Source organism: Nicotiana tomentosiformis, chromosome 3 (assembly GCF_000390325.3).
Source record: "Nicotiana tomentosiformis chromosome 3, ASM39032v3, whole genome shotgun sequence".
Lineage (NCBI taxonomy): Eukaryota > Viridiplantae > Streptophyta > Magnoliopsida > Solanales > Solanaceae > Nicotiana > Nicotiana tomentosiformis.
The window spans coordinates 36,505,377-36,514,946 of record NC_090814.1 but is presented as its reverse complement, the minus strand read 5'-3'; positions in this window follow the sequence as shown (position 1 = coordinate 36,514,946).

The window sequence follows — 9,570 nt, the reverse complement described above, 5'->3', positions numbered from 1 at the left end:
CGGAGAGCGCGACTCGTGCTCAACCGAGTGAACCCGGTCGAGCAAGCCTATTAGATTTCCTTCTACCCAAACTCATCCATGAATAAAGAGGAGATGTAATCCATTAATCAAACATTGAAAAGATTTCATTAACAACTCCCATTTGATTTCCATTAGCAGTTTCATTCATAATTTCCAAAATTTTACAAGTTTATATATATAATGAAAAATATGTTTGCCAAATACCAACATTTCTAGTTCAATTCCCAACATTGAATACCACCCACAACCTGTCTACGGAGCCTCTAAGTACAATAGAAGTGAAGAATGGAAGTGTCAGCGGCAAGGCCCCGGCTATACCTCATAGTACAAAATACAACGTCAGATGACATAAAGCCCGGAATATAGTAGGGCTCACCAAAACCTGCTGAATAGGGAGTGACTGCTAATGAGGACCAAAGCTGCCCCGCTGATGAACCACCTGCATCCATTGAAGATGCAGCGCCGGCGGCAAAAGGGACGTTAGTACATATGGAATAGTACTAGTATGTAAAGCTAACTACCCTCTTTCAAAATAAAATGCCAACATATAAGGGAAAACCATGAAAACAACAATCAACAATCAATGATATCCAATTTCCAAGTTAAAACATAATAATTTCAAAAATACGAAGATAATATTATTTTTGGTTGGGAGATCTTTAGCACCGATATACTACTGTTCACAATACCACTGTTCACAATACCAATAACACCGTACTTTTACCACGGATTCCAATCACGACCCGATCGGCTAGGGCGTCTCATCCAAGACATCAACCACAATCATAATTTTAATTACAATTTCCAGCACAATCACCATCATGTGTGCGGCATGGTGTCCGATCATGACCCGATAGGCTAGGCCATCTCACCATAATTCCGTGTGGATAAGCATCATCCATTTCTATCAATCATCACATCCCAATTAAGGGGATTAATTTTATCACATCAATCTCATCCAAAATAAGGGGAATAATCACAATCCACTCCTACACCGGCACCTGTAGTTTCGGGGTTAGGTTATTTCAACCTACCCTTCCTCGGTGGCTACCGATGCTCCCAAAAATATTATTTGATTTACTTACAAAGAAAACAACAATACAAATGATTTACCTCATAACCTTTCATACCGTATATAGCCTCATTAGCACTTTCAACAACTTTCAACATTATTGTTTCATTGGATTTCTTGGCCATACATATGATACTTCATTCTTGGCACAATGGCCGTATTTCATATTCCACACTTTCATTTTTTTCCTCTCATATATCATCATCATAAATATCAACAAATAGAATATTTCGAAAATCACAACTTAGGTTCATTAGTAATGAAGGCTTTAAACACAATGGATTTCTTTCCAAGAAATGGAGTAAAATGATTGGCAATCGAAGCACAAGTTAAAATCATAAACAAGTAACACATCATTTATTCTTGAAATACTTTTCCCCAAAAAAGGCAATACACAATTTCAATTTACGAATATGTAAGAACGCAAAACACATCGAAACTACTTACAAAGCATAGCATTAGTCAAAATAGCCACATACGTGCATCACTTGAGTTCATAAGCTTTTAGCCAATTCTATTTTCGAAGTCAGTTTCGGAAAATTTGAATCAAAGCTTATTTCATAATCTTTCTCACATCATCTCATTTCATTGGCACCATTGGACACAAGTATAACTTTCACTCTTGGCACGTTAGCCACACTTTATATCCCCAATTCACTTATTTCACTTCTAACCATCTTTATAGACTATCAACAATAACACATTTCCAATCGAGACTTTAGGTACACATATGAGCAATAAAGAGTCTTAAGCATATTGAGATTTTCTCACACAATTTGGCATCATAACCTTCATTTGAAACATGACTCAAAGACATAGCATTTTAATACATATATCATTCTTGAACACATTCCTAAAGGATAACATAATGTGATAGGAAGATTCGGAACACGTTTTGAATACATAATTCTCAACACTTTTCTTAATCGGGACAATCGAATTTATTGGGAACAACTCGGAACATAGAATAAGGAACTTGAGACAACCATACTTAAAACTTATGGGAACATCATGGAATTCAATTCTAAGAGAGTAGTTTAGCCAACATATCTCGCTTTGAGCTTTTCTTAAATTACTACAATGGTCCGAAAATCCGCAATCCCAATCTATTTTGAGACATAACAAAATTGAATAAAATTAGGAAGATATTCATGGTTTTAGCTCATTTGAACATTTCATAAAACACTTGGTGTGCAAATTTGACTACAAGGTTCTTCTACAAGATTTCCTTCACTTCACAACCCAATCTTTACCCATTTGAGCTCAACCATCTTCCCACAAACCTTATTGGTACATGTATGTATAAATAATACTCTCATACCCAAGAATCGTACTCCTAATCAACCATATTCTACCCAAATTCAAAATTGAAAACTAGGGTATGGAACCTTACCTCTTAGATGAAGAACTTGTGAGATTTCCTTATTGGATTTCAAAGCTTGGACACGATCTTGATGAACAAAGAACTTGAGCTTCTTCCTCTCTCTAGAACTCTCTCACTTCTCTCTAAAATTATCAGATAATAGCCCCAAAATAAGCCCCAAATGCTATTTATCAAAATGGGGTCGGGTTATAAAAATAGAAAAATGGACCCTCCGAACTCAGGTCTGCGGTCGCACAAATGGACCGCACAATGGGTATGCGGTCCGCACAATGAACCCCGAAACTGATGCCCAGGACTGGGTTGCACTGGTCAGGTCTACTACCATTATGCGGTCCGCATACCACTTTTGCGGTCCACATAATGATTTTGCGGTCGCATAATTGACCGCAGAATCACATTCTGCCAGCCTTTGGTAATTTGGCCATAACTTCTTGTAGGAGTGTCCAAATGATGAACGGTTTGAAGCGTTAGAAACGAGACTAGAAGATCTTTTATTTGATAGGTTGTTAATCACATATCCCTTATATATCTTCATGAAATCCTTGCCATCCCATATTATGTACGTTCATGCCATTATCTATCATCATCGGTTGTTCATAATTCATGTCTACCATTTATGTTGATCTCGTCCAAAGTTTGGTCTTGTGCGTACTCATTTGGAACTTTAGTCTATCATGTAATTTCCAACTTAACTTAGATTTAGGGCTTTCCTTAGACCCCACATCATTTATAATATGACTCGTACACTTATTGTCATATCCAATTGATATCCATCATATTAATAGTCCTCGTCTTCACACAAAATAATATAATTAGCACACATCAACTTTCTTAATAGCGCTTAAGTACTTCAAACTTTTCCGGGGTGCTACACATCGGGGCCCTGTTCTGGCAATGTTGCAACACTTATGTTCCTTTAGAGGATCATTGACAGGTGTCGACTCATGTATAGTTTGGATTGACTTGTCGGTTGATTTTTGTTGTAGTCTCTCATGGCAGCTTGTCAGCTCGTACCTTATATATATCTTCATGAAAGCCTTGCCAGCCCATGTTATGTACGTTCAGGCCATTATCTGTCATTATTGGTTGTTCATAATTCATGTCTTCCATTTATGTTGATCTCGTCGGTCTTTATAAATAATAAGAAAGGTTAGATAAAATGTACGTTGGTGCTCAGCAGGTATGGCCCGGGTGACATACGCCTAAGTTCAAAATCACCATACAAAGCTATTGGAATCATCAAAACACTATTTCGTAGTTGTCTACATATAAGTCAAACTTCAGTCAACTCTTACAACACAAGCTTCCAACCAAGGGACTAAGTGTCCCAAATCAATCCAATACTCTCCCGAAACCAAACCAATCACCCCGGAAAGTCTCAAAAGCATAAATACACATATGTAAAGCATCAAATATGGGAAACGAAGATAAAATACTCAAAATGACCAGTCAGATCGTTACATTCTCTCCCTCTAAATCAAATGTTCGTCCTCGAACAAGTATAGAGGCATACTTGATGTGCCAAAAAGATGAGGATAGTGGCTCCGCATATCATGCTCAGTCTCCCAACTTTCCTCTTCGATCGGTTGAACTCTCCACTGAACCTTCACCGATGCAATGTTCTTTGACCTCAACTTCTGGACCTGCTTGTCCAAAATAGCCATCGGCTCCTCAACATAGGTCAAATCCTTGTCCAATTGCACTGAGCTAAAATATAACACATATGAAGGATCACCATAATACTTACGGAGTATGGAAAGATGGAACACCGGATGAACTCCCGATAAGATGGGTGGAAATTCAAGTCTATAGGCCACCTCACTCACTCTCTCAAGAATCTCAAAAGGGCCAATATACCGAGGGCTCAACTTGCCCATCTTCCCGAACCTTATCACACTTCACTCTTCACGGGCAAAACTCAGAGCAGAACCCTCTCACCTTCCATGAATGCCATATCACGAGCCCTCCGATCAGCATAACTCTTCTTCTTTGACTGCGATGTACGAAGTCGCTCCTAAATAAGCTGCACCTTCTCCAAAGCAGCACAGACCAAATCAGTGCCCAACAACCTAGCCTCCTCAGTCTCAAACCAACCAACCGGAGAACGACATCACCTCCCATATAAGGCCTCATAAGGAGCCATCTGGATGCCCGACTGATAGTGGTTGTTGTAGGCAAACTCTACTAGTGGTAGAAACTGATTTCATGAACCCCCGAAATCAAATACTGGCACGTAACATGTCCTCCAATTTATAAATAGTGAGCTTGGACTGTCTGTCTATTTGTGAAAGAAATATCGTACTTAGCTCGACCTTTGTGACCAGCTCATGCTGCACAATTCTCCAAAAATACAATGTGAACTGCGTGCCTCAATCCGAAATAATAGACATCAGCATACCATGAAGGTGAACATTCTCCCGAATATAAATCCGATCCAGCTGCTCTGAAGAGTAGGTAGCACACTTGGTTAGTCTATCCACAATAACCCACAAAGCGTCAAATCTCCTCAAGGCCCGTGGAAGTCCAACTACAAAATCCATAGTGATACACTACCACTTCCACTCCAAAATATCAAGCCTCTAAAGCAAACCACGCGATCTCTGATGCTTGTACTTCACCTGCTGACAATTCAAACGTCGGGCCACATACTCCACAATATCTTTCTTCATTTTTATCCACCAACAGTGCTTCTTAAAATCATTGTACATCTTCATGGAACCCGAATTAATGGAATATTATGAGCTATGGGCCTCCTCAAGATTCAGCTCCCGTAACTCATCTATATTAGGCACACAAATTCGGCTCTGAAGCCTCAATACCCCCAAAAACCCCAATAGTAACCTCCTTGGTATCACTGTGCTCCACCGTGTCCTTAAGGACAAGTAAATGGGGATCATCATACTGACGTACCTTGATACCCTCAAACAAAGAAGACAGTGAAACTACACAAGCAAGGACTCGGCTAGGCTCCAAAACATCCAACCTCACAAACCTGGTTGCCAAAACCTGAACATCCAAAGCTAACGGTCTCTCCCCAATTGGAATAAAAGCAAGACTACCCATTCTCTCAGCCTTCCTACCCAAAGCATCGGCCACCATATTGGCCTTCCCAAGATGATAAAGAATGGCGATAACATAGTCCATTAATAGCTCTAACCACACCTGTTGCCTCAAGTTCAGATCCTTTTTATTGAATAGGTGTTCTAAACTCCTGTGATCCGTGAACACCTCGCATGACATGCCGTAAAGATAATGCCTCCAAATCATCAGTGCGTGAACAATGGCTGCCAACTCCAAATTATGCACTGGGTAGTTCTTCTCATGAGGCTTCAATTGACGCAAAGCATAAGCAATCACTCTACCCTCCTGCACCAACACATACCCGATGCCAATCCGTGAAGCATCACAATAGAATGTATAAGAACACAATATTAAAGGCAAAACCAGAACTAGAGTTGTAGTCGAGGTAGTCTTGAGCTTTTGAAAGCTCTCCTCGCACTTGCCAGACCACGTGAATGGGGCACTCTTCTGAGTCAGTCTAGTCAAAGGAGTTGCGATGGATGAAAAACCCTCCATGAAATGGTAATAATACAGTCCAAGGAACCTCCGGATCGCAGTAGCAAAAGACGGCCTAGGACAATTCTGAACTGCCTCAATCTTTTTCGAATCCACCTTAAGCCCCTCACTGGACACCACGTGGCCCAAGAATGCCACTGAATCAAGCCAAAACTCGCACTTGGAGAATTTAGCATATAACTTCTTCTCCCTCAATGTCTGGAGTGCGATCCTCAAGTGTTGCTCATGATCCTCCCGGCTGCAAGAATACACCAATATATCATTAATGAATATGATGATGAAGGAATAAAAATATGGCTGGAACACGATGTTCATCAAGTGAATAAAGGCTATTTGGGGCATTGATCAGCCTAAAAGACATCACCAGAAACTGATAGTGATCATAGTGAGTCCTGAAAGCCGTTTTTAAAATGTCTGAAGCCCGGATCTTCAACTGATGGTACCCCGATCTCAAGTCAATCTTCGAGAATACCTTAGCACCCTGAAGCTGATCAAACAAATCATCAATACGTGGTAGTGGGTTCTTATTCTTGGTTGTAACCTTGTTCCGCTGCCTGTTGTCAATACACATCCTCATAGAGCCATATTTATTCTTCACAAATAGAAGTGGAGCACCCCAAGGCGAGATACTCGGCCTGATGACACCCTTATCAAGAAACTCCTGAAGTTGTTCCTTTAACTCCTTCAACTCTACTGGTGCCATGTGATATAGTGTAATATTGATAGGTTGAGTGTCTGGCACCAAGTCAATACCAAAATCAATATCCCTATCGAGTGGCATGCCCGATAGGTCTGCTGGGAACATATCTGGAAACTCTCTCACTACCGGAACTGACTCAATGGTAGGAGTATCAACACTTACATCCCTCACAAAGGCTAAATATGCCAAGCAACCCTTCTTCACCATCCGTTGTGTCTTTAGGAAGGACACCCCCAACAAGGAACATAGCCCAATGTACCTCTACACTCTAACCTCGGCAACCCTAGTATAGCCAATGTCACTGTCTTGGCGTAATAATATAGAATAGCGTGATAGGGCAACAACTAATCCATGTCCAAAATCACATCAAAGTCTACCATGTTGAGTAGCATAAGGTCAACCCTGGTCTCATAACCCCCGTTAGTAAACAAACACGACCGATAGATAAGGTCTACCACAATAGAACCCCCAACAAGCATAGATACATAAACAGGGTTACCCAATGAATCATGAAACATATCCAAATATGAAGCAAAATAGGACGATACATATGAATAAGTTGAACCAGGGTCAAATAAAACTGATGCATCTCTGTGACAGACCGAAAATATACCTGTGATGACAGCATCTGATGCCACAGCCTCAGTCTTACCAGGAAAAGCATTACAACGGGTCTGGCCTCCCCCTCTAGGACGACCTCTACCCATATGTCCTCCACCCGTAGTTGGCTGTGCATGTGGAGTAGCAATTGGAGCGGCAACTATGGCCTGTGTACCTTATGGAGGTCCACCCCTCCAAAGTCGGGGACAATCCTTCATAATGTGCCTAGTATCGCCATACTCAAAGCAACCTCTTTGTGGGTGTGGCTGCTGGTACCGATTCTAACCCGGTCGGCTACAGTAGTCGATATAGGAACCTCGTGCGAAAGGTTCACTAAAAGATGGCTATACCATATGAGTACCTTGAGGTCCTTGACTAGCTAGAGCACCACAAGTAATCTTAAGTGCAGATTGTACTGGTCGACTGATAAAACCTCTGTCATGACGGATCTTGCCCCCAGAGTAGGAGCCCTCATATCCTCCAAAACAATGATGCCTCTTAGCCTCCCTATCCTCACTCTCCTGACCACAAATATGCTTTAACATCCTAGCAATCTCCAGAACCTGCTAGAATGGAGTATCCATCTCCGCTCCCGTGCCATTCTAAATCTGAGACCATAGCTGAGCCCTCGATAAATCTACAGACTCTCTCTCTAACTGTATAAACCAAAGTAGGTATATGAAAGGATAAATCACTAAACCTCATAGAGTACTCAGACACGGTCATAGTCCCCTGGCGCAACTGCTCGAACTCTCTGCGTCACGCATCCTTGAGGGTCTATGGATTGAACTCCCATAAAAAGAATTCACTCACTCTCAAAAGTAACATTCATATGCCACAAAATACGTACCATAGTCTTGCCCTACTCTACTAATTAAGCTCATTCAGTCAAGGATCAAGTAGGGCTTTAATTGGTTATAATGTAGGTTGCGGGATGGATAGGATACATTTAGATATAAGAGTAACTCCAGCTCCCTAATCACTTTTAATAAACACAATTTACCATTAAAACCCCACACTTATGTCAAACTATAACTCCACATTCACATCAATATACATTAACTCCCTACTTCTTTAAGCACCATTACATCAAGTTACTACTATCAAGGAATATTTTTCACAATCATACACTTATTTTTTTCTTTCTTCTTTTTCAATTCAAGTGGCTCTTATTGTTTTTAAAACATTGCACCTTTCTCCTTATTTCAATAGTTCCACTCAAAAGCCAATCCAACCACCCCCACACTTCAACTTTTACAACGTTCATAACAAATTCAAGTGTTCATGAGAGGTATAAGGTTCAAATAGATTGTCAATTCAAACAAATAGGTAAGGCTTGTAATGTGGTTGCCAAAGAAAGAGGATTACAGGCTCAAAGGGGTTAACTACGATACATAACAATTAGGTAGGTAATAGCATATATCTGGCTCAACAAAGAAATGCATATATCACTTCCAAGACTGAATAAAACTACTATTTCGCTTTGCAAACACACGGGGCAAGTTCTAGACATCAAATTCAATGCACAGAATAACACGAAACCTCACGCACACATGGAACATAACTCACTCAGGATCAGACAATCATGACACTCTAGTCAAAGTAGTTAAGCAAAGTTAAGATCATACAATTTAAGGTACTTATACAAGAGTCAAAAGCTGAGCCTAAGCGTCACAACTAAAGCACTTACTATTCTCAAATCATAATAAATTTATGAGATATTTTCTTCAATTCAAATCACAACAGAAGGTTTCCTACTACTCTACAAAACAAAAATAAACTACACCTGGTTCAAACAAAACCCTTAAAAAGAACCGCGGCACAAAGAAAAACTAAGGAGGAATTATTACACTACCTATAAAAGAAAATCTTTTTGTATTTTTCTTTCGACTTTAGTCCCTCAAGAAATCTGTCGATGATATCCATCGTCGGGAAAATCAAAAATTTTAAAATTTTATGATTTTTGCAAAACTTTTTTCCAACTACTACACTCACAAAAAGAAAACTATTATACATACATACATACAACATATCCCCCATACCATATTTTAAGTTGTGGCACGTCCCCATGACACATAATTAAAAAGTATAAGGTAGAGGAAACTTCCCTGAATTTCTAGTCGGGGTCTGAGTCGAAGTCAGGCTTTATTCCTCGAGCCCGAACTAATGCGCACATCCATGTAGACAACATCTTCTCACCCTTTTTAGGGTACACCC